General features: G+C 41.4%; 1 protein-coding gene across 2 annotated transcripts in view; it reads right to left on the bottom strand.

Annotated features, from left to right (window-relative positions):
- Positions 1-26,811, bottom strand: part of nrg2a (neuregulin 2a) — a 101,102-nt gene that overhangs the window by 72,544 nt on the left and 1,747 nt on the right. The gene's annotated exons all lie outside the window — the stretch shown is intronic.

The raw sequence follows: 26,811 nt of genomic DNA on the forward strand, positions 1-26,811 counted from the left end.
CGTGGAACCTCCTATTATATGCATATTCATGAGCCGTTTAAAAATATAGTATATTTTACAGTGTTATCAATTCATCAAAGTTTTGTGGTTATTGGTGACATAAAAATATTAACTAGCGTGTTATCGAATAGCACAACACAGCAAAAAAATACAACCTTATATTGTTGGCCACTGACCTTCCCAAGTAAGTAATCAACTAGAAAGCTAGCCACCCGCTTGCCTTCCAGAAAAGAAGAAAAAAAGTGGATGTTTAATGTGGTCTGTCGCAAAAATTAAGTTAATGATTTACAATTTCTCAGTCACAATTTTAGAAAGACACATTTAAAATATAACAAGAAACTAGGCAAGCCTAGTTCAACTGGCCCCCATTAGAAAAGGGTTGATTGTGGCTGCCCTCTCGAGAATCGAACCGAGTCGCCCACGTGAAAGGCAGTGTCATTAATCACAAATATTTTGTTAGACACCATTAACTATTGTGTTAAACGGAGTAATGTTTCTTATTAAGTTTACCTCCACCACCAATAGCATCTATTAACTGTATGACTTTTGCCACTGGCCGTTTTAACAGCATATTAGCCATACGTGAATTACATTGATATAATAACTACTGTATCAATATAGGTGACGATAACTGACTTTTTCATCAAGTGAAAAGACAAGAGAATCGTGTAGCCAGCGAAGTGTTTGTCTACCCTGAACAAATCCTAATGTCCACCAGAACTGTTTTATTTTAGGCCTCCTATTACGTAGCTACATAGGGTTGTAGCCAGCTTTGTCTATCCTGAACTGTCAAGCAGACATAATGCTTTTGATTGTTACGGGTGGTGAACACGGTACCTGTTGTATTTGACCCTCGTCATCGTCCAAAAGAATTATGCGTTAGGATTTGTTCAGGATAGAAAAAAAAGCTGGTTACAACCTTCAGTAGCTAAGTTATATTAAACCTAAAATAAAACTATTTACCGTTATATTTCGAATATTTCTGGTGGTTTTTCGAAGTACGTTACTGTACATGCTTTTTGGAGTTATACAGGCTAGATCACAACCCCTTGGGCAGTAAAAAGGACGGGTTTCCAAGATACTTTAATCTTTTCCCTTGACGAAAAAGTCTGTTATCATCACCTAAATCAATGTTATTCAAGAATGAAAGAAAATCAAGTGTGTTATACCATGAAATTAAATAGCTTTGGCAGTGTACAGTTCATCTTCAGTCTCGCTAGCAATTGCTCAATTCTTATGACTAGTAAGTTAGTAGATACTTATAAGTAGTAAGTTAGTAGATACTAGTAAGCCTATTACTGGCTAATAAGTTGTTAAAATGGCCAGTGGCAAAAGCCATTCAATTCATAGATGCCATTTGTGGTGGAAGTCTAGCGAAATATTCAAACGTGGCGTGATGTTAATGCGTGACAAAATAATCTACTGTCGAGATGCTATACCAACATTCAGCATGCATATAGCTTTATGGCGTAGTGGTTAAAGATGCAGCCTTTCACATGGGAGACCCAGGTTCAAATCCAGTGAGAGCAAAAACGTATCTAATCGTGGTCTGGCTGAACTAGGTTTGCCTGGTTCCTTTTCTGTTTGAATTATAAGGTTTATTGAAGACATGAAAAATACATCAACAATAATGACCTAAATGATATTACAAATATACAGATGTATATTATATAATACATTATCCTGCAAAAAAAACACATTTTGCCCTAAATTTCTGTATAAATCCAAAAGAAATATCACTAAATAACTGCCTCCACATTGTCAAGCATGGAGATGACTACATCATGGTATGGGTATGCTTAGCATGGACAAAGACTGGGATGTTTTTCAGATAACATGGAACTGGATGTAGATAAGCACACATAACCTCTTACAGGAAAGGCTGATTCATTCTGTTTTCACCACACATGGGGAAACCACTTTCAGCAGGATGATAACCAACAAAGCCAAATCTACACTGTGCTTGCTTAGCAAGATAATACTGCTTAGCAAGAGTTGCAAAGGTAAAGTTTTTTAAAGATGATTTTGGACAATTTCATGCGTTATTTGAGTAACAGTATTGACTGAAAACATGATCTATGGCAAGGCTTAAGACTTACACTGTATATTTCAAATGATCGTTGTGAATGATATAGAGACTATGGTGTTACATTGCAGACTGTCAGGTTTGATGTCATGTTGTGAGGGAATGGACAAACCATATAGAAATTACAGCATAATTGCTACATAGCCCCATTTTAAGGGGGCCAACTGTATTGGGAACGTTGGATTCACAGCTGTTTGGTATAAGGCAGATGTGTTTGCAGTGTTAGTGCATGCATGCAAAAGAAAACTGTCAATGTCTAGTTTTAATTCTAGGCTTTGCATTGGCCTGTTTTTTCCTGTTGCTGGTGTCTGACAACCAGGGGACCAATGAAGTGAGGCAGATAAATAAAAAGAAATTGATCAGACACAGCCAAAACATGAGATCATGAGGCAAAAATCTACTTTCTTGTTCATTAAGGACACAAAAGAAATCACTGGCAAGCTCAGCGATGACAAGCAACCTGGTAGAACAAAGAAGAACTCTACATTGGATGAGAGGAGCATGATTACCATAATGAAGAAAAACACAACAAATAATAGGACGACAGATCAGGAACAGTTTCCAACAACTAGGCGTGGATGTGTTAGCTACGACAGTCTGCAGATGACTGCACCAGCCAAACTACAGGGGCCGGTTACACCAGCTGGACATAAAAACCTTGGTCTTAAATGCAAGGTTTGGTTGCTACATCCAATGTTGTGATTAGAATTACTAAGTTTGGCAGAAATTTGGAAAACAGTTGAGAGTTACAGTATTCTATGCATCATATTAACTCTGCACTGAAGATCTTTGTAATATACTTGTACACACTACTTTTTATACCCCTGATTAAAAAATGTAAATCAAACAAAATGGGAAAATACTCACTAAAGAAAGATAGTTTATTTTCAGTATAGCACACTAGAAAAAAGTTGTACACATTAGTGTACAGTACTCTACTTAGAATGAAGGTAATCCATTTAACTTACTGTAGTTCTTTAGTTTGTGGCTAAATATGTTGGGGGTTATTGGTGTAGAATAATTCTGTTACCAATGTGTGTATCCACACAGTTTGCATTTGTGTTTGGGATGTGTGCGGTAATGTCAAGTTTGAGTACTTTTACTAGATACACAAATGAATACATACAGGGAACAACAGAGCAATGTGGTAAGTACTTCTGACTCAAGACATTCAAGACGAGGACGGCTTTTGCTACTCAACATCTTTCTTAATGATCATTTTCTGCCTGGTCAATGACAAACAGTTTGAACCTCTAAACAGCATGGTTTATGTGCTACTTTATGCTACTCTGGGTCCGCTTGTACCAGAAAACTTCATCAAGGAGTTTAACAGCCATTAATAAACAGTGGCTCTATGTAAACTGTGTCAAGAAGGACAACATCCTTGAAGTCTCACACCATCGTCAAGCAGCCCTGCTAACCGAACCGACAGTAGGACAATAATAGCTCGCTGCCGTGCGGCTTTAAAATAGGTAGCATCTGTCTTAATCAAAGCGATGCACTATTATCAGAACGACTGTGATCTCCCTCGCAGCAAGAGTCACTTCCATCCTCTGCTTGACAGTTGACGGGATCCCTCCCTGTTCTCCCTCCCCCTCCACGTCTCTCTCCCTCCCCCTCCACGTCTCTCCCCCTCCACGTCTCTCCCCCTCCCCCTCCACGTCTCTCTCCCTCCCCCTCCACGTCTCTCTCCCTCCCCCTCCACGTCTCTCTCCCTCCCCCTCCACGTCTCTCCCCCTCCACGTCTCTCCCCCTCCCCCTCCACGTCTCTCCCCCTCCCCCTTCACGTCTCTCTCCCTTCCCCTCCACGTCTCTCTCCCTCCCCCTCCACGTCTCTCTCCCTCCCCCTCCACGTCTCTCCCCCTCCCCCTCCCCCTCCACATCTCTCCCCCTCCCCCTCCACGTCTCTCTCCCTCCACGTCTCTCCCCCTCCACGTCTCTCTCCCCCCCCTCCACGTCTCTCCCCCTCCCCCTCCCCCTCCACATCTCTCCCCCTCCACGTCTCTCTCCCTCCCCCTCCACGTCTCTCCCCCTCCACGTCTCTCTCCCTCCCCTTCCACGTCTCTCTCCCACCCCTTCCACGTCTCTCCCCCTCCACGTCTCTCTCCCTCCCCTTCCACGTCTCTCTCCCACCCCTTCCACGTCTCTCTCCCTCCCCCTCCACGTCTCTCCCACTCTCGCAGATCCGTTTTAGTGGAGTGGTACAACGGCCTCACTGCCTGTCTGTGTGCATTTGTGTCTGCGTGTTGTGTATTTGTTGCCTGTGTGTATTTGTGTCTGCGTGTTGTGTATTTGTTGTCTGTGTGTATTTGTGTCTGCGTGTTGTGTATTTGTTGTCTGTGTGCATTTGTGTCTGCGTGTTGTGTATTTGTTGTCTGTGCATTTGTGCATTTGTGTCTGTGTGTTGTGAATTTGTGTCTGCGTGTTGTGTTTTCGTTGTCTCCATGTCGTGTATTTGTTGTCTCCATGTCGTGTATTTGTTGTCTCCATGTTGTGTTTTGTTGTCTGCGTGTTGTGTATTTGTTGTCTCCATGTCGTGTATTTGTTGTCTCCATGTCGTGTATTTGTTGTCTCCATGTTGTGTTTTGTTGTCTGCGTGTTGTGTATTTGTTGTCTCCATGTTGTGTATTTGTTGTCTGCATGTTGTGTATTTGTTGTCTGCGTGTTGTGTATTTGTTGTCTGCGTGTTGTGTTTTGTTGTCTGCGTGTTGTGTATTTGTTGTCTCCATGTTGTGTTTTGTTGTTTCCATGTTGTGTTTTGTTGTCTGCGTGTTGTGTATTTGTTGTCTGCGTGTTGTGTATTTGTTGTCTGCGTGTTGTGTATTTGTTGTCTGCGTGTTGTGGTTTTATTGTCTGCGTGTTGTGTATTTGTTGTCTGCGTGTTGTGTATTTGTTGTCTGCGTGTTGTGTATTTGTTGTCTGCGTGTTGTGGTTTTATTGTCTGCGTGGAGCCGACAGTAGTTTCGGTAGATACCCAATCTCCCTTTTCTCCTCTCTGTCGCTCTCTCACCCAGATGAACAGACAAACACACTCTCACAGTTTAACAAACAAACGCCCACATAGGTCCAGGCCTTCGCACTAACTCATATGTGGTTCTCAGCAGAGAACCGTCCATGCTTAGTCCAAGCGCTTGTGGACTCGCATGGCTGTTTACACCTTCTTACAGCCAAATGCAAACATACACACACTCACCCACACACACATACATACATAAAAAAAACACTATCACTCACCCACACACACACTAACACTCACCCACACACATATGCATACATACTCACCCACACATACACACAATGCATAAACATGCAGCATGTGCATAAATAAGCCATATTCCAACGTATCATTTCCGGCCACTGGGGAGCAGAATTTCTCAAGCCCACAGTCCACCCCAAATAATAGAATAACATTAAAATTGTACATTTTGATATTCACGTTGAAAAATAAAAATACACTGTATGTTAGTTTCTCTTAAAATAAAAACCCAGACATTAAATACCAAATCAACCCTATAAAAATGAAATTACCCCTCCAACAATGTGTGTCAATTTCATCTATTTCCTTAATACCCACACATAGCTCAACAAAATGTTTCAAATAAATGTAATATGCTATATTGCATATCACTCTGTACGTTTATGGATCATAAAAGCTGCAGATCAAGAGTGGCATGCTGATGTGAGTGTCTGTGTACTGAAAACTTGCTGTAAGCAAGTTCTGTCACCTGGTCAGAATTTGCATCAGCGTTTTATCTTTTTCTCTACCTTCGCTCTGCTTGTTATGTAAATTGATGGCTTGCTGGCAAACGTCCTCGTGATTTGGTTTATCATAGTGACAGGCTAGCAAGAGGCAACAGCAATCTAAATGGTCAGAGCGAAACGTATGAGAGACGAGTGATTGCTTGAACGGAGACAGAAAACATTGCTTTGTCCAATCAAAGCAGCAGGATCAGTGTACTGTCTCCACCTCTCCTGTAAAGTAACCATTGGCGTTAATGAAGCCTTGTTCACACTATTGGTCTGAAGTGACTCAAGCTAGGTTTTTCCCCATATCCATTTACAATAAGATATATATTTTTTCATTTCCATTACATAGCTGATTGATCTGAATGGTTAATTCAGCCTTCACAGTTCCTGTGTGATTTTTCACTTGCTAGCAACTCGGTTTTCAGTTCAGCAATTACATTTGGTTACACTTGTTATTGTTTACAAACAAAGGAATTAGAGAGCTAACAAGTAAAACATCTAGCTAGCTTATGGAGTGTTGTAACTACAGCCATAAAGTAGACGGAAAACAACTGGGAAACTTATGTTACACTGTTGTTGCATTTAGCTTGCAATCTCAATTATTAAGGTAGAGGAAGCATAATCACTACAACCAATCAAATCAACCTGACAGCTGTCTAAATGCAATCAGATTTAACTTCCTATTTGGACAGACACTTAGAGCCGGTTTTGTGGACACAAATTAAGCCTAGTCTAGGACTAAAAACCAAACTCAATGGAGATTGAACAACATTTGATATTCTTATATAATGCTTAATCGGTCATGATAATTCAAATAATCCTTAAGTTTTCATTTTATATTTTACTTTTACTCGTTACTATTACTATTTTACTTTTACTATTAATTTTGCCCAACTCACCCAATACAATCGGTATAAACACTAGGACACCCAATATGCTGTAAATCATACAACCAAGAACCACAAACAGTTAATATTGAAACCAATGTAAATTTGCAGAAATGCATGCCACTGGCTGAATTAAAAAGGGCCAGTTTATTTAGGTCCACATTTAATTGAAGTTTTACAGTACACACCGCCACAAATTTATTAGAAATATGGACATATTTACTGTACAGGAACAGAACAGCTGTAGTATAGAGTGCATTATATTCTTCTGGCAGGAGAGTACACCTCTGCATTCGTCATGTTAACATAAATTCAGTCCAGCTTTGATTTACATGTCAGCGTATCACAGCCAAGGAGCTATAAAACAAGGAGGTATTTGAACCAACAATGGTGGCAAGTTGAGAAACATGGGAACAGGTCTAGCTCTTATCAGCGTGCTCCCAAAAACACACACACACACGTCCGCTCCGCATTCTGCACATCAAATCAAATTCCTCACGCGCTCTGGGCTCATCCTTTATCTCTAAAATGTACTCTGTGAGCAGCACAAACATGTCACATTGAGGAAGCTGTGGAAAGCCTCTCTCTTTTGCCCCTCTCTAGAGAGAGAGAGAGCTCCTCACTAAAATCATTAGCATTTCTGTTTTTGTCTCTCTGAGCCTAGCATCGACTTTGAGAGGTCTCTTGCTTATCTTCTTGTTTATTTTTCACCAACGCAGACCTTTCCTGGAGAAGAGTGCACTGAGCATGTGCGGGCCAGAAGCGCGATCTGGAGACACTGCCTCAGAGAGAGGTGGCCTCAGATAGAGAGACCAGGGGGGATAGATAAGGGACCCAGGGCAGAAGAGTGGGCCCTGACAAAGGAGCTTCGTGCCCGGGCTCTGACGGAGAGGGCTGAGGGGAAGCCGAGGCGACTGCTGGGTCGTCTCACGATGACAGGGCAGACAGCGGCAACAGGCAGACAGCTGCGACAGGGCAGACAGCGGCGACAGGGCAGACAGCGGCGACAGGGCAGACAGCGGCGACAGGGCAGACAGCTGCGACGGGCAGACAGCTGCGACGGGCAGACAGCTGCGACGGGCAGACAGCGGCGACAGGGCAGACAGCTGCGACAGGGCAGACAGCGGCGACAGGCAGACAGCTGCGACAGGGCAGACAGCTGCGACAGGGCAGACAGCGGCGACAGGCAGACAGCTGCGACAGGCAGACAGCTGCGACAGGGCAGACAGCGGCACGACAGGGCAGACAGCGGCGACAGGGCAGACAGCGAAGACAGGGCAGACAGCGGCGACAGGGCAGACAGCGGCGACAGGGCAGACAGCGGCGACAGGGCAGACAGCGGCGACAGGGCAGACAGCGGCGACAGGGCAGACAGTGGCACGACAGGGCAGACAGCTGCGACAGGGCAGACAGCGGCACGACAGCGTTCTCAGGAGCCAGGGGGCCCAGTGACTCGCCGGCCGCTAAACAAAGAGATGGACAGATCCTCCCGACACGGCGGCGTGGGGGCAAAGCGGCATGGAAACGGAACGCCACCGTCCCTCTGTGCATTCAGAGCAGGACTGACAATGCGGGCGGAATCGCCAGGCCTGCCAGCAAACGCGTGACTCTGTATCGGCTTAGTTATGGGTCCTGCCCCTGGAGCCATACTGGTACTGGGTCCAAAACACTGTAGCCACCTGTTCCCTCAGCAGCTCAGCTTACTACGCTAGTGGAGCCAGGCTGTGTGTGTTCCAACTAAATACCAACAGGAAAACATCATAATATTATATTACATGCGTGTATTAGCCGGGAACAATGAAAATATTTGAATGTCATATGATCATATATAATGACAAGTAACGTGTTAAATCCAGGAAGAGTCAAATATATGAGGCGTTCGTGATTTGAGGCTTATTCATTGTCAGTGTGACTGAGAAGAAACATGCTTAGACAGTGAGCAACAAGGTAACACATCCCATGTGGGGCAAATAAAGATGCAGTCGGGAAGTAAAGACACTGTGAATGCCCTCCAGAACGTCAAGTGACCAGGCTACTACAGGTCTCCCCATAAGAGACATCAGCTGTCATGAAAAGGAATAAACCCACCCAGTGTGAGATCACCTATAGAAGTGGCTGTCTGGGTAACGGCGAGGGGTACACTGAGGCAGGTTGGTTGATAGCTAGAACACAGCAGCGTACCACACACACACACACACGCACACACAAACACACACACAAACACAGACAAAGACACACACAAACATACTGAAAAAAAAAAAAACACACACAGAGAGACGGACACATACACGCAGATATGCAGACACACAGCAGCTCTGGTCTCTATCTCTCAACAACAAGCCGAGCAGGGACCAGAAGGAAAGAGGGCCTGTTTGTGCAGGAAGATAAACAGGCTGCTACAGCCGGTCCAGTCCACTCCAGATTACAGCAGCCACATAATGAGAAGGAGCCACAGTGGAAGAGGCCAATGAAGAGGTGAGGCGATACAGTTACCCACAGCTCCCTGGAAAATGCACTCACTCTTACTGACAAAGACACACTTGTGTTAATAATCCATATCATGCATTTTCTATCAAATCTTTCCATCGATTGTGGCCAATAACGTAACCGCTCCATATTGGGAAAGAAAATATAAAGAGAAGCAACGTTTCCCATAGGTGTAGAAAAGGGAGGGAAAAAGATCAGAGTTAAGATTGCAGAGAGAGAAAAAAGGAAAAGAGACAGCAGTTTCCATTGATGTCATGGGGCACTAAAAAAGCATTCCCTTTCTTAATACATCAACAAGCAGGAATGCTTTCCTGAATCAGAAATGTTCCAGAGAACTGATTAGAAAAACCCAAGCCTCGCTGATGATATAAGGATTCAACTCCGTCTCTATCCACGTGTCACTGTTTGTGCCAGATGTCAGTGGAGAGACATGATGCTCCAAAACGGTCGTAGTGCTGTCAAGTGTTGGATGTTGACAGTTACTGCTAAAATACACAACAGCAAAGATAAGAACAATGAGCGCTTTGATCCAAGTAAAGATACATATTATAACATCATCACTGCAGTTACTACAAGACCCCAGATGAAATACCCATAAACTGTACATTTCGAGTGTTGGCTTTCTGCCCTTTTCCTCCAACTGGAAAGTGTCCCCATGACTGCTGCTGAGGGAAACAGTTTCGTCTTGGTCCAACTCTCAACTCTACTAACAACAGTCATTTATTCTCTTTAAAGCCTTTTCATGTTAAGACACACATCCATCCACACCTACAACATACCTGAGGAAACAAACCTTCTCTCGTGATATGTAGCGTGTGGGGTGAACATGGCCGGACACGTCCCTTAAACACACAGGGAGGAGCCCAGCGGGAGTGCCAGCAGCCCCTCTTTTCAACATGCGCACAAACACCGTCACAGTTCCCATGGTTCTCCTGTTGCCGTCTTTTCGGTGGAGTCTAGTTTCCTCTATGGACACTACCGGCTTTCTCTGGACATCCGTCATTACAAGTCGCCAGGACAAACTCAGAGACGGGCGCGTGCTCGGTCACACAAACACGAAACACGTACATGATTCCATTCATGTCTGCGTGGTTAAACAAATGCCTAAATAACCATACAAACGGGGAAAAGGTACAAGTAGGCACTTTGACACACGCACAAAAACAAGCATATGCACGCCAACTTAGAAAACGAGAGGTTACCCAAGTTGGGGAAAAAAACACTATTGTTCAAAGGATTAACACACCCAAATATCTACACACACACACACACACACACATCTACACATCTGGTTGACCTTAAGTGTTTTCCTTCCTATTAGTTTGATCAGATCATTAGTGCGTATTAGCACTGGGGAAAGTCCTGAACAGAGATCTAAGATACCTGGAGAGGATTTTGAAACAGCAATAAGACAGCTTCTCTGAGTCGTTTCAATGAATTCAACATCTGACTCAATGTCTGTCTGCAGTTTGACTGGTAATAGGCAGTCGTTTTTTTTCTGCATGTCTGATTTTGTCAAGACAGATATTCCCATTAGTAGGCCATCTGATCAGCATGAGTTGAAGAGATGTCTGAACCAAACATAAACTCCCCCTACAAGACAGTCAGGCTATGTTTACAACCTCTTTAAAAGCACTAATCATGAGAGGATATAGCCTATTATATATGTCATATGAGTCATGAAGGCTGATTGGTTTAAAGCTGTGATAAGCCAGTCCATATCTCATTAATCAGGAAAAAAATCATATTTGTACTGTTCAAATTAAGCTGGCAACCAATTTATACTAGTAGTTACGCACCTCGTTGGCTTACTGTATTACCACTATATTACACTAAGGGCTTTCTCCAGGCACTCTGCGTTGCGTCATGCCTAAGGACTGCCCTTAGCTGTGGTACAGTGGCCATAAACTACAGCCCTTGGTGCTTTATTGGTTAATTATACTTTCAGAAAAACAACACAGACCCAAGCTGAAAAACAAAATGCATTAATAAAGGAGACATTTAATCTGTTTTGCAAAAAAAATAGTTTTGTGATTGAATCTTCAGTGAAAGAGCACCAAAGAGAGGAGTATGACTTATGATTGTAATACCACAGTTCTGGTTTTGATTAGCCATCATAAGAGAAAGAGTGATGAACTGCCTTGAAGCAGTCTGACCAGGAGAGAGCAACAGATAACCACCCAGAGAGCATAGATAACATCAGAGGGTGGGAGGGTGCAAAGAGAAGAAAAGAGGAGAGGATAGAGAGAAGGGATTGTGAGAGAGAGGAGTGGAAAGAAGAGGAAAAGGAGAGAGTGGCAGTGAGTGTGACTCCTGTCAAAGGTCATCTCCTCTTGCAGCATGAGGCTACCTGTGAGTCTGCCTGCCACCTGACTGGCATCTGTGGGGGGGGGACTACTGCAGTGGGGAGGCCAGGAGGCCGGCGGTCAGGCAACAGGGCACACAGAGTTACTGATGAATACTTGATGAGCTTCCGGGCAGAAAAAGCTGGCTGGGGCAAATCGATTCTCTCAGCTAGCCTCCTACTCAAACGTCCGGCCCCCAACAAACACACAAAAACACATGCTGGAGAGCACACACATACCAACAATTAATCAAGGAAACATGCTCTCACTCTCTCTCTCATCCACTTACCTTAATCAATAGCACTAACTGAAATACTACACATACATGAATCAACATCGTGAAAAACTACGCATCGTGAAGTCTCTATCTCATAAAGGGACTACGTCAGCTATTATAATCACTGATGTAGCTGTACATGCCGATAAAGTAAATAGGACCACCTCTGACACGAAAGGAAAATATTGTGAGGCCTTTTTACGCTATGCTCAGATTTAAATATTTCATTTGATATTTCATAGGGTGTAATTTGGGAAGGTGCAGTAGCTCAAGATAGCAGAGATTTTGTCAATAATTAAAGAGGAAGGGTAAACCTCTGCTGCCTCCGAACAGCAGCAGCAGACTGGCCAATTAGCCCTATCAACTTGCCCAATAAGCATCTTTCAACCACAGGACACTGACCAATCAGCCTCGAGCTACGTCTGGACAGGGGCCAATCATTCTCGGCTGACGGGCGCAGCAAAGCCAGAATGATGGGAAGCTAACAGGTAAACATGCCAGGCCTAACAGTAATCGCTCTTCAAGGCTTTTGGGGGGATCAAAATGACTGACAGCTATTCTAACACGCAGCTGGGGTTGGATGACGGAAGGTTTAACCCAGGACACACACGTACAAACAGGCCTAATAACTGACACACACATCACATACACAAACGCACAGCAGGGGGACAATAATGCATACAAAGACCCAACACACACTGGATGGGGTGGGGGGGGGCAGGGCTTTTAAACAACTGATGAGGCACGATACAGTAGTCGTGTAAGAATATAATAATATAATATCCTGGTACTTATTTGATTACAACTTATCAGGCTACTTTCTATTCTGTGAAGACGAATAACCATCATCTAAATGTGATTCTGGTCATTCTGAGCCCCGGACACCCTAATGGGTTACGCAACCGAGGCATATGAATGACCGGTACATTTCTCAAATGTCCAGTAAATTAAAATGCTGCAGGGGAAATGTCCGGCGCCACATTTTCCTAATGGAAAACCTGACATATACACTCCCACTACCAAACACACACACACAACATTATTACAATTTCTCTGTGTAGCCTTCAATGAACAACGTGTAGTATATCCAAACGTACTGGCAATATGTACTATTGTGAATGACTGTACAAACACGTCCTGCAGCCACAGCTGTATCGCATCTAAACTTCAGGTCAGCTTTGGAACGCCCCTTTGGCTTTTGTGTGGACTGTATTTAAATACGTATGGGTCTGTGTTCCCCCTGGCTACCCAGAATCCTGATCACACACTGCCTCTGTGTGGTGAATGTAATGCTTTCTCTTTTGTTGAGAACAACTGAGTCATGAAGCAAAAAGCAGTGGTGAAACATGGCGGCTGTAAGGGAAACATTTAAATCTTGACCCACATTGAACTGTTGTTTTTATTTCAAATAACCTTTTGTACATTCAATTCAATATTCAGATATATATATATATATATATATATATATATATATATATATATATATATAGAGTGGATATAAAAAGTCCTGTTACACTGATAAAACAACCCTGTTACAATGCCAGGTTCTTGTGATGTAAAAGAATGAGACATCACAGATCTCCTGCGCACAGCCCTCTTCAGATCACCCCACAGATATTCAATTGGATTCAGGTATGGGCTCTGGCTGGGCCATTCCAAAACATTAATCTTCTTCTGGTGAAGCCATGCTTTTGTGGATTTGGATGTGTGCTTTGGGTTGTTGTCGTGCTGAAAGGTGAACTTCATCTTCAGCTTTCTAACGGACGCCTGAAGGTTTTGTGCCAATATTGCCTGGTATTTGGAACTGTCCATAATTTCCTCCACCCTGAGGGAATTAGGCCCCGGTTCCAGCTGAAGCCCCAAAGCATGAAGTTGCCACCACCATGCTTCACTGCGGGTATGGTGTGTTTTTTTGGGTGATGTACCGTGTTGTTTTTGTGCCAAACAAAAAGTTCAGCCCTGGTTTCATCAGATAACACATTTTCCCACGTGATTTTGGGAGACGGGAGATTTTCCCACGTGATTTTTGTTTGTTTTTGCAAACTTCAGCCGAACTTGGATGTTTTTCTTTGTAAGAAAAGGCTTCCATCTACCACCCTACCCCATAACCCATTAATATGAAGAATACAGGAGATTGTTGTCACATGTAGCACACAGCCAGTACTTGCCAGAAATTCCTGCCATTCCTTTAACGTTGCTGTAGGCCTCTTGGAAGACTCCCTGACCAGTCTTTTCATCAATTTTGGAGGGACCTCCAGTTCTTGGTAATATCCCTCATGTGCCATATTTTCTCCACTGTAGTCAATGGTATATATAATGCTTTGGAAATTATTTTGTACTCTTCTCCTGACTGATGTCTTTCAACAATGCGATCCCTCTGATGCTTTGGAAGCTCTCTGCGGACCATGCCTTTTGCTCTGAGATGCAATTAAGACAATGTCAGGAAAATCCTACTAGAATAGCTGAACTTTATTTGTGATTAATAAGAGTCACTTTAAATGATGGCAGGTGTGTAATGACTTCTAGTTAACATGAGTTTGATGTTAATTGGTTAATTCTGAACACAGCCACATCCACATTTATAAGAGGGTGTGCACACTTACGCAACCAGGTTATTGTAAGGTTTTTATTTTTCATTTTTCCCCCAAGAAGATTTCAGTTTGTTTTTCATTTTAATTGTTCACATTATAAGTCACATTAAAAGTGGAACATTTCTGACATGATTTATCTTTGTCTAATTTTTTTACATCACAAATACCTGGTATTTTAAAGGGGGTGTGTAGACTTTTTATATCCACTGTACACAACCCCATTTCCAAAAAAGTTGGGACGCTGTGTAAAATGGAAATAAAATGCAAAAGATGTGAAAATCATTTAAACCCTATATACTATAGAAAATAGTACAAAGACAACACATCAAATGCCAAAAAAGTATTATTTGTTGTTATTGTTCCTTGAAAAATATATGCCCACTGAATTTGATGCCAGTAACTCATTTGAAAAAAGCTGGGACAGGGCAACAGGTATAATACAAAAAAATAACTTGGTAGAACATCTCACAGCTTATTAGGTTAATTGGCAAAAGGTCAAAAACATTACCCGGTATAAATTTTTCAGAAGTAAAGATGGGTAGGGGTTCCCCACTATGTGAAAGACTGTGCAGGCAAACAGTGCAACAATTAAAGAATAACATTTCTCAGCATAAAATTGCAAAGAGTTTGGGAATCTCAATATATGATATACAACATCATTAAAAGATTCTGAGATTCCGGAGAAATCTTGGTACGCAAGGGACAAGGCCGAAAGCCGATGCTGGATGGCCCTCAGGTGGCACTGGATTAAAAACAGACACGATTCTGTAGTGGACTGCGTGGGCTCAAGAACACTTCAGAAAACCATTGTCTGTGAACACAGTTTGTCGCTGCATACACAAATGCAAGTAAAAACTCTACCATGCAAATAAGAAACCACATATAAACAAGATCCAGAAACGCTGCTGTCTTCTCTGGGGCCCAAGCTCATTTAAGATGGACTGAGGCAAAGTGGAAAACTGTCCTGGGGTCCGACAAATCAAAACATGAAATAGTTTTTTGGAAATCATGGACGCCGCATCCTCCGGGCTAAAAAGGAAAGGGATTATACAGCTTGTTATCAGTGCACAGTTTAAAAGCCTGGTGGTATGGGGGTGCATTAATGCACATGGCATGGGTGACTTGCACATCTGTAAAGGCACCATTAATACAGAACAATTTATATATACAGGTTCTGAAAACATTTGGCACATTATGAAAGGAGACCCCGAACTGTTAAACAGCATAAATCCTATATCAAGCAAGAATAGGAAAACAATTCACTTTCCAAACTACAGCAATCGGTCTCCTCACTTTCCAAACACTTATGGAGTGTTGTTAAAAGAAGAGGAGAAGCAACACAGTGTTGCTGGCATCAAATTCAAAGATTTTTCTGGTTCAAGATTTGATTTGTCAGCTTTTATTTTTTTACTAGTTTCTATTAAATATTGGGATTAAATGATTTGCAGATCATTGCATTCTGTTTTTATTTGGATTTTATGCAGCGTCCCAATTTTTGCGGAAACTGGGTTGCATATACACTCACCAAAAGGATTATTAGGAACACCATACTAATACTGTGTTTGACCCCCTTTCGCCTTCAGAACTGCCTTAATTCTACGTGGCATTGATTCAACAAGGTGCTGAAAGCATTCTTTAGAAATGTTGGCCCATATTGATAAGATAGCCTCTTGCAGTTGATGGAGATTTGTGGGATGCACATCCAGGGCACGAAGCTCCCGTTCCACCACATCCCAAAGATGCTCTATTGGGTTGAGATCTGGTGACTGTGGGGGCCATTTCAGTACAGTGAACTCATTGTCATGTTCAAGAAACCAATTTGAAATGATTCAAGCTTTGTGACATGGTGCATTATCCTGCTGGAAGTAGCCATCAGAGGATGGGTACATGGTGGTCATAAAGGGATGGACATGGTCAGAAACAATGCTCAGGTAGGCCGTAGAAAAATCGAGACTCATCAGACCAGGCAACATTCTTCCAGTCTTCAACTGTCCATTTTTGGTGAGCTCGTGCAAATTGTAGCCTCTTTTTCCAATTTGAATGGAGATGAGAGGTACCCGGTCTTCTGCTGTTGTAGCCCATCCGCCTCAAGGTTGTGCGTGTTGTGGCTTCACAAATGCTTTGCTGCATACCTCGGTTGTAACGAGTGGTTATTTCAGTCAAAGTTGCTCTTCTATCAGCTTGAATCAGTCGGCCCATTCTCCTCTGACCTCTAGCAACAACAAGGCATTTTCGCCTACACAGGACTGCCGCATACTGGATGTTTTTCCCTTTTCACACCATTCTTTGTAAACCCTAGAAATGGTTGTGCATGAAAATCCCAGTAACTGAGCAGATTGTGAAATACTCAGACCGGCCCGTCTGGCACCAACAACCATACCACGCTCAAAATTCCTTAAATCACCTTTCTTTCCCATTCTGACATTCAGTTTGGAGTTCAGGAGAGTGTCTTGACCAGGACCACACCCCTAAATGCATTGAAGCAACTGCCATGTAATTGGTTGATTAGATAATTGCATTAATGACAAATTGAACAGGTGTTCCTAATAATCCTTTAGGTGAGTGTACAGTTGTGCTCAAGTTTGCATACCTTTGGAGAATTGGTAATATTTGTAAAAAAAAAAATAAGAAAACATGAGTGAGCAGGTGATATTAAGATCAGGAGACTGTGATGGCCACTCCAGAACCTTCACCTTTTTCTGCTGTAACCACTGGAAGGGCAACTTGTCCTTGTGCTTAAGGTCATTGTTGTGCTGAAAAGTCCAAGAGCTTCCCATGTGCTGCTTTCATGCAGAAGAATGCAAATTGCCAATATTTTCTGATAACATGGTGCATTCATCTTGCCATACATTTTCACAAGATTCCATGTGTCTTTAGAGATCACACACCCCCAAAACATCAGTGAGCCACCACCATGCTTCACAGTAGGGATGGTATTCTTTTCACTGTAGGCCTTCTTGACCCCTTTCCAAACATAGCGCTTATGGTTGTACTGACTGGCTTTTGCAAGGCATTGGAAATCTTTTTATATCCTTTTCCATCTTTATGAAGTTCCATTACCTTGTTATGCAGGTCTTTTGACAGTTCTTTTCTGCTCTCCATGGCTCAGTATACAGCATGCTCGGTGAGTCCACAAGAGAGTTGACAAACTCAATTTACTATTTATACACAGACACTGATTGCAATTTAAAAAGCCACAGGTGTGGGAAATTGACCTTTAATTGTCATTTTAACCTGTGTGTGTCACCTTGTGTGTCTGTAACAAGGCCAAACATTCAAGGGTATGTCAACTTTTGATCAGGGACATTTGGGTGATTTCTGTTATCATTCTGATTTCAAAAGGTGCCAAACAACTATGTGATAATAAATAGCTTCATATGATCACTATTCTTAAATAAATAATCATATTTTCAAAAACATTGCCAAAACTTCACAATTTCTGCCAGGGTATGCAAACTTACAAGCACAACTGTATATTATTATCTGAGTCATTTGGAACTCTTAAGTGGTCAGCCATGACTTTCACTGGTGCATGATTATGAGGTGACACAGACGCCAAGCTATCTTGATCATCTACCAACACGGGAAGGGTCAGAGAGCATAAATAAAATAAAAAATTAAAAAATAGTTGACCCTCAAAAAAAGAAATGTCTATAAGAAAATATCTTCATGCCAGAAGATTTGTCAAAACCTTTCCTTGTGTGTAGTTCTATAGTTCTCTCACAGGTTTTGTGCAAGGAACACTAGCCTATCAACAGACTCAGGCTTGAGTGATGCCATGTGGCAGGTTACAATGTTACCACTGTCACTGAAAACCCTCTCAGAAGTTGCGCTGGTGGCCGGGACACACAAGCCGCATTTCCACCGCAGGAACTTCACCCAGGAACTAGGAACCTTTCAAGGAACTCACTGCATTTCCACCGCAGGAACCAGGGTTTAGAACCAGGAACAAAATTTTACCCCCAAAACAGTCCCTACTCGGGAGGTAGGAACCTCCCAGAGTACCAGAGGTATTGGGGTGGGGCTTGCAGTGCTGAACATTTCTGATTGGTCGAGTAGTAGTAGAGTTTACTTGCAGAAGTTTTCAACCACCATTTTTAAATGTCCTCAGCAGAGTAAATTTACAGGAGTAATTAAAGGAGTTTATTTTCCTTACAAAAAAACAGAAGAACATATTATGAAGAAGAACTCAAACGACAGATGGGCCGACAACGAAGTCCAGGCCTTATTTAGTGTTTATGCTGATGACCAAATCCAGTGGAAATTGGAAACGGCGATTCGTAATGATAAGGTGTACACAAACGTTTCCTGCAAGTTAAGTGAGCTGAACATTATTCACACTGGGAAACAGTGAAAAAACTGAAACAAGATTACAAGAAAATCAAGGACCACAATAACAGAAGTGGCTCTGACCGGCGGACCAGCAAGTGGATTGACCATCTGGATGCATTGCTGGGTCACAGGCCAGCCTTTTCTGGCACTGTGGAAACAAATTATACTTATTTGCCATGTGGCTCAGTGAAAATGTCATATTCCTTCCACCACTTAAGAAGATCTGTATCAGTCTCTACACGGCTTGACTAAGTTTCTTGAAAGTTCATTTTCAATAGCCTGCCTCTGTGTCAAGTTGGTGCTGATGGTGGCTGTGCTCTTCTTAAAGAAGCTTTGCGTGGGTTGTCTTCTTAACTGGTGGTGACACATATGTTGCTCCCATTTGGTCTGCAGGCATGGGCACATTGGGCACAGCCAGCACAGGTTTGTCAGCCTGAACGCATCCCTGATCAGCCAGCAGAGACTCAGACTCCAAGACAGACTTGTGCTTGAACATGTCAATATTGTCACTTGAGATGTACTTGGTTTTGAACCTTGGATCCAAAAGTGAGGCCATGTCCAGTAGTTCACTAGTGGCTGTGCCAGCACACTTTGTGTTGAGATAATCCACAATGGTGGTCTTGAGGGATTTAGTCAGCTCACTATCGCCGGCATCATGTGCCAGGTGACTTGTATTGAAAAGATGAAGCACAGGTCTGACATATGAAATAGTAACATAGTCCTCATCAGACAGAGCATATGTGTCCTGAAGGGGTTATATTCTGCCAAGTAAGGACTAGATGCCTTTATATTCTGCCAAGTAAGGACTAGACGCCTGGATTACTTGTCAGAGGACAACACTTTGGCAAGGGCCCTGTGCTGCTCCAGAACCCTCTCATTTGCTGCCTTGTTCCCAATCTCGTAACAGACTCAGTGATGAGCTGGTGAGTGGGGAGATCCAGCAGAATCTGAGCTTCAGCAAATTTTCTACTTTTCTTCCCGTTATAGGAAAAGCTGCTCACTATTTTCATGCCATGTCCCGTGATACAAAATGTTGAAAATTTACAAAAATGTAATTGATCTAACTATATCATTTTTTTAACAGATAACATAAACTTTAATGAGTTAACATCACTTAATACTAGAACCGCCAGGCCTTTTAGACCCACAGTATCCGCCAGAGCCGAACACTGTTTGGCATCATTAGCATACTAATCGGCCCTATTAGCATATACATTCTTGTCCACATCATCCAGCCAGATCATCAGTTCATCTACTGGGTCGTTATCAAACTATATAGTATTAGCTAATAAAGAAAGAATTACAGAAATTGTTTGTATTAAATATTTAACGAATTTGATGAATACAAGAATGTGTTTGTATCGAATACAAAAAAACTATTATTTTCAAACACTGACTATAGAATTTGTATTAGTTTATTAGGCTCTAAAAAATTATGGAATAAAAAGTACACCACACTTTAATTAACCACAGATAAATCCATTAGAATTTTGTTTTTATTTTATTCTTATTTTGATGATGTAGAAAGTAAAATAAGTGACATTATCAACCAATTTGCAAAGATCAAAGGATTTACACATGATTAGCCGTATATAGGCCTAAAGCACCAATGAATGATTAACATGATGAATTGCAAAGGATGAGTTACACAAACGAAAAGCCTTATTTGCGCTCATGATTGTTATGCATTTAAACAATTTCAGAACGAGAACGATTTACAGAAGCCTACATAACAAAAAATACTGTTTAATTAAATACAGCAATAACAAAATAGAACAGTAATTTGTTGATTTTATTGGCCATTGTGGGCTACGCATGAATAAATCTTGTAGGTTCAAATGTTAGCCTTCTGGCCCAATTCAGCACACAGCTTCAAGGATGTGTGAGAAAAGCCCGGCAAACTAAACGGTTACACTGCACACAGTTTTCTTGTTGTGTGCACATGCCGTTTCATTAATAATTATTCAGTGTAATATGTTTGATAAAATAATCAGCCAAAATTCATAGAGAGATGATAGGCTGTGTTTGATATTTTTATTTCTCTACAAATAAAAAACAGCAACGTGTAATAGCCTAAATTTTTTGAATTGTCAAGTATATTGTGTTTTATGTTTCAATTACAATGAATTAGTTCAATAGTTAAGGATATCATTCTCATTTCATTTTGCAAATTATTATTAACGGAATACATTTGATGAATTATACAAGAAGCTGAATCTTCTGTAATCAGCAAAAATTTATAGACAGATGATACAGTAGGCTATGTTTGATATTTTGTTACTCTCCTAATGAAATACAGTAGGCTAACGTGCAATACATTTGTTGAATTGTCGAGGAAATTGTTCGTATTTAATTTTTTTCAAGTTCATTCAAATTCAACCAAGGCTCTGATCTTCTATCTGGGGGTATCACCCATTCATCCACGTCATTCATAGTGAGGGGTGATTAGCCCCTGGGTACTGATTAGCGTTTAGGCCGCCTTGGGAATGAATGCCAAGTGGCGTGTGCTTTTGGCGGATTAGGTAGAAAAACCGTCTCAAAATAGTTTTCAGTTGGCGAGTTTAGAATTCTGACAAAGGAACAATGTAATATACACATATTTAGGAAAGGTCATGGTAGGAGGAGGGTGTAACTCAAATGTCAGTTGGCATAGGCATTTGTCGGTTCTAGTGTTAAACCAGTCCCTCTCTTCAAATGTTATATTTTAAAACTGCTACACCGTCAGCTCATTCAGCATACTCACCAAGTGCAAGATGCAGCCGGTGACCAAAGCATTGCATCCTCAGCCACTTAGTTGCATGGCTTCGACAACGTTAGTCCCGTTGGTGGTTGTTATTGCAAACAGTCGCCTTTTGTCAAGTTTCCAGCTTGTAAGGGTATCCTGCAGGGCCTCAGCCATATCCTCTCCGGCGTGGTCTTGGGGAAAGTAGCTTGTTTGGAGATGCACTCTTTCCATCTCACAATCTTCAATAAAATGTACAATCAACCTCATATATGGCTGGCACGTTCTACTCGACCATACCTGTTGTCAGTGCTTAGTGTCACTTTTGCGAACCGGTCAGATAGTTTTTGTCTGACATCACTGTACATATTTGGGCATTCTCTTGTAAAGTAGTGACGGTGGGGAAACAACAACTGGCTTGTAAACAGACCTCCACAAAGTTTAATACATTCTTCGTACTAGTTTATTTCAGGTGTATCCAACTGATAAACAACAATGCAATTCACTCATATCCTTTTTTTGCTGAAGGCCATATATCATAGATCTATTGATAAATAATATTATGTGTAAATATCAACTACAGAAGATTAAATCTACATAAATGTATATCACAATAGTGATCCCATACAGTATGGTAGAATTTGTTCAACACTGTGATGAATTTGGCACTATAACCTGGCAGTGGAAGCATCAAGTCAGAACTGACATGGCTTAGATAGTGGATTAAACAAAACGCCATGTCAAAGTTCACTCAATCACACCGTAGCCTTTCTGGTCTGTCTGTGGAGTAAATGGGCATCTCGTCAATTACTAAGTATTGTAGAGGCTTGGCCCAGCATCACTCCTTATCCCTGACAACCCCTGGGATCCCCCCGGGCCTGGTCATACACTGACATCGTACCTCAGGGAACCACTCAATCAGCGCAGCTGCTGGGAGGGATGGGAGAATCAGTGTGTATGATACCATAAACAAGATCCTGACAGACAGTTAGACTCAACCTATGTCAAGGTTTTAAAAAAATATATAATGTGGCAGCATGTTTCTGTCCATGGCGTTTAAAAAAACAAAAAACAACTGCCATGTCTTCGAATGAAACGTGTTTGTCTGGGGCTCTCACTGTTCTTTTGAACCTTTAATCACTCTGGTCTAGACCTTTAAAGATGGAATCCGCTGTTGGCTGCCCCACCAGATTTGTTATTATTTTGGTTGCCAAGCGAGGAGCACCATGGTAAAAAAATACAAATAAAAGACATGCATTACATATTGTACCTCACAAGTGTGTTGATGTCCAAGACAGGATTTTTTTTAACCTTGCTATTGTAATAATGCAAACCTTTAGGATTTTCAGCTTTAAGAAAGGTTTTATCGAACTTAAAATAAAAACACCAATTTGACAGTCTGGGCTGTCTGACTGAGCTGTCTCTTTGACTCATTTTGTTGCTAGTAATAACTTGTGTGGCTCCATGTCTTTTGAAACAGTCACAAACCGCTTTATGAGTCAATGTGAGTCAATCTAAGTGTATAATTGCATGAGCAATCCAGGGAAGGGAGACCAGCAAAACTGGCCCTGTCCTCTTGTCTCATAACTCTAGTGGTTTGCCAGTCATACATCTGGCTGGTGACAGAGCCCTGGAGAACAGAGGATGTTCAGGGTCTCATGTATAAATACATCACCCGCACAACAACCGTCCCAAACGTTGATCGCATGCGACCTGGATCAATGCTAACCCCTTCCTGAGAATCCCACCGCTAGTCAGTCAATCTGTTGCTCCGGCCCCAGCCCACAGTCCAGGCCACATGCTGACCCTACTGTGAACCGCAAAGCAAGCAGCCTTGAACAAACCAAAGGAAGTTCATAGAAAAACCCATTGCTATCTAACTCCACCTCAAATAATGCATTTACTTAAGTGGCTAACATGCTAATGAAATGAAGTTTCTATAGTGATTATATAGTTAGTGGGTAAACAAAGGGCAACATAACGTTGAGAATGGGTGTATTTGAGGACCTCCTGTAGTGCTTGGGCAGTATAAATTAGAACTCTGAAGATGATTCACTACTTGTACATGTACTGAGATAATAGACAGAGACTAAACAGATGTTAGGACAAGCACTCTCTGTATAACATTAAGAGATGGAACAACATCCCACACTTCTGTCTGTCCAGACGTAAGGAAATGGGACACAAAGAGAGAGAGATGGCACTAGGTTTTAATCCTTAGTCCAAGATAATTTGCAACAAATACTTTATGCTCTAAATGGAAACCATTTGGCAACGAATACAACCATTTCTGTTGGATAAATTCATTTAGATCCCTCCTAGTTTAGTTTGGTTCCTAGTGAATACACCCCTGCTGGAACAGAAGCCTCCCACATGCAGACAGGAACCGGCTCTCACCAACAGGGGGCCTCATCCCAACTTGTCAAAATTGCCCAAGATGGTTTACACCACAGTCTAAAGTCCTGACAACATAAAATCATACCTTTTTACCACGGATTCCCACCGTGGTCATACACATATGCAAATCCTGGCTGCCTGAATACCAGATATTTTCTGTTTCATAAAAATGTCCATTATGTACTGTGGCTTACCTGTGGGCTTGCCTGCTGAGGTGTATGACTGTCAGATATGTTCATTCTTCAAAAACCAAACATTTTAGTTGAAGAAAATTTTGTCTCTCATTGGGCAAATTCAGGTTGGACTGTCCCCTTCTCATCAAGCAGAACAAAATGGGTAGGGACCTACTGTAGCTGACTGTGTTTCATGGAAACTTGGTTTGACTAAACATTTCGCAACTGAGAAGTGTGAAGGAATGACTACATCCCAGATGTTTTTCATGTGCTGTCCTCTGAGCCAGAGAACTCTTTCGGTTCAGTGCTGAACACAGCCATAGGCAAATGCATGCCTCCCACCTCACTGCAGCTGTGACCTGGAAGCAGTGGGAGTAGATGCTTGCCTCCGGTGCCATACAAACAATATTTCGCTGTTCTTCTTTGTATGATACGTGCTGGTACATATTGATGAGATGCTTGTCTGGATATAAAATGCATACAGTATAAAAAGACAACACACATTTACAGACAGGCTTTTAACCAACAATGGGCCCATAATAAAATCACAGAGACAGGAAACACACACACACACACCCACACACACAGAGAAGGGTGCGAAAATGTAGGTCTCCCCCATTGGGTAGACAGGAAGCTAGGAGGCCCCGCCACACTACCTGCAACCAGTCTTTCGATCTAGGCTGAGCCATAAGGGACAGACAAAAATACTATTTGGATCCCAAAATGTGAGCTAAAAGGCAGACATGACATATTTCAAATCGCAGTCAGTGTGCTGGCACTCTCCTTCCATCTGATAATCCATAGAGAAGAAGTTCGCAAGTACACATTTTTATAGCTATGATTTCAAATAATCTTCTGAAACCAATCATACAAAATGATGTAGCACAACAGGCATATTCAACACTTTTTAACTGGTTTTGTACAACCTTAACATAACTTATTTCAAACCAAACAGAAACTAGAAAAGACATTTACTGAAGTAAATGGGGTGTACCTGCTAGCTTGTCACCATAAAAAGAGTTTACTTTGGGGTTGGGATAGCCAAGCCATGTGAAACAATATTAGTTGGGTCACTCTAGCTTGTTTTAGTGTTAATTAATGCTAATTAATCTAATTAAGCAAATTAGTAGTCATTGTCTGTAAATGTTTAAGAAATGTAAGCAAGTTAATATAGTTATAGTTGATAAATATGTAGGAATTTTAAGTTGAGAAAACTATTGGGCATCTGTAGTTTGAATGGTCCAAGAGCTACTGTTTTAGGGTTAAATAACACTAATTATGCAAATTAGGCTAATTATTATTGTCATGGTTGATAATTGTTTAAGACTTAATTTGGAAAATGTATTTCTAGGATAATTAACGCTAAGTGTGTAAATTACACAATAATTAGTTTATCATAGTCAATAAAGGCTTCAGTATTTGAAACCTCTGTGTCCCTATGGCGATCATGTAAACACATTAACTTATGCACATTTTAAACACTTAGAATTAGTCTACAAAAGTAAACATAGCATCAAACATCTGAATACAAGCAACCAAAGTTGGACGGGTCCAAACATATTAATGTTGGTTTGGAGTTGATTGCATGAACAATGTAGGAGATTTTTTATTTTGTCCTCATTCACTTTTATGGTAATTTCTTCCATTTCCACTGAAATGCATTGGGAGCACATTTAAATATTTTTATAGTTAAGAAAATTATAAAGTATATCAAAACCATCAACCCAACCAGCTAGAGCAGAGCGGGCAAAAAATTTGAAATAATAATAATAATAATGATAATGCTAGAGTCATGCTTTGCCTTTGGCAAGCACACCTAATTAATGTGGTTCATAAATAGCAACTTTGTCTTAGGTAAAAAGTGCAATCCATCCTTGGTAGTAGCACAATCTCCCCATCATCAACAATGCCCAACCAGTTTGAAATGATCAAATAGCAGAGGGACACTAAATAATATACATCAACAAAAACACTACTCATGAATTAATTTAACATTGTTGGCTCATTTAAAAGAAATATTAGCTATAAATAAATCAGAATATCAGTGGAATAGATTCCCTTCCCCAAAAAACAATTATTAGAATTTTTAATGGGATATTTACTGTTTTAGCATGTTAGACTGTTTTTCAAGTTACTTATAGGGCCTGTTTGGAGGATCTCCATTGACTCTGATTGTTTTGTGCAGGACTAGGGATAATCTTTGTCCACAAAACCAGCCTTTAGCATCTGTAGCACACCCTCCTTTAGACAGATGATTGACCAGCTCTTCCTCCTGAAGAGTATGACATCATGCTCTTCAATGAAAAAGCAAGCAATGTTTTATCTGTTTGAGATTAGCTTTGAAGTATCCAATAATCTCCAAATATTGCTTAGGACATAAAAACAAATATTCAAAAAAGTCAACAACATTATTTGGGCATGAAAATTAACATTTAATTAACAAGTGAGATTTTTACTTGTAACTTTAAACTTTAAAGTACTACTAAAACTTGCATAATGCTAATATCCAGGATAAACTGTGAATTGCATTTTGAATTGAAAAAACCCAGCAAGTCACATACCATGAGTATAAATAAATTGTCAGCTTTATTCCCTGCAGAAAAAGTAAGTTCCTTTGTCATTTGAGAAACTCTGGTCAGTTGTTGCACCCAAGAATCACCACCATACTCTAGGGTTTAAAAGGTAACTTTACCATAAGGCATTGTTTTTCGTCATAATAAATTATTTTAGAATGTGACCAGAAGGTATTCAGCAGAGCACACAGATC

Source organism: Esox lucius, chromosome 7, assembly GCF_011004845.1.
Source record: "Esox lucius isolate fEsoLuc1 chromosome 7, fEsoLuc1.pri, whole genome shotgun sequence".
NCBI classification, from domain to species: domain Eukaryota; kingdom Metazoa; phylum Chordata; class Actinopteri; order Esociformes; family Esocidae; genus Esox; species Esox lucius.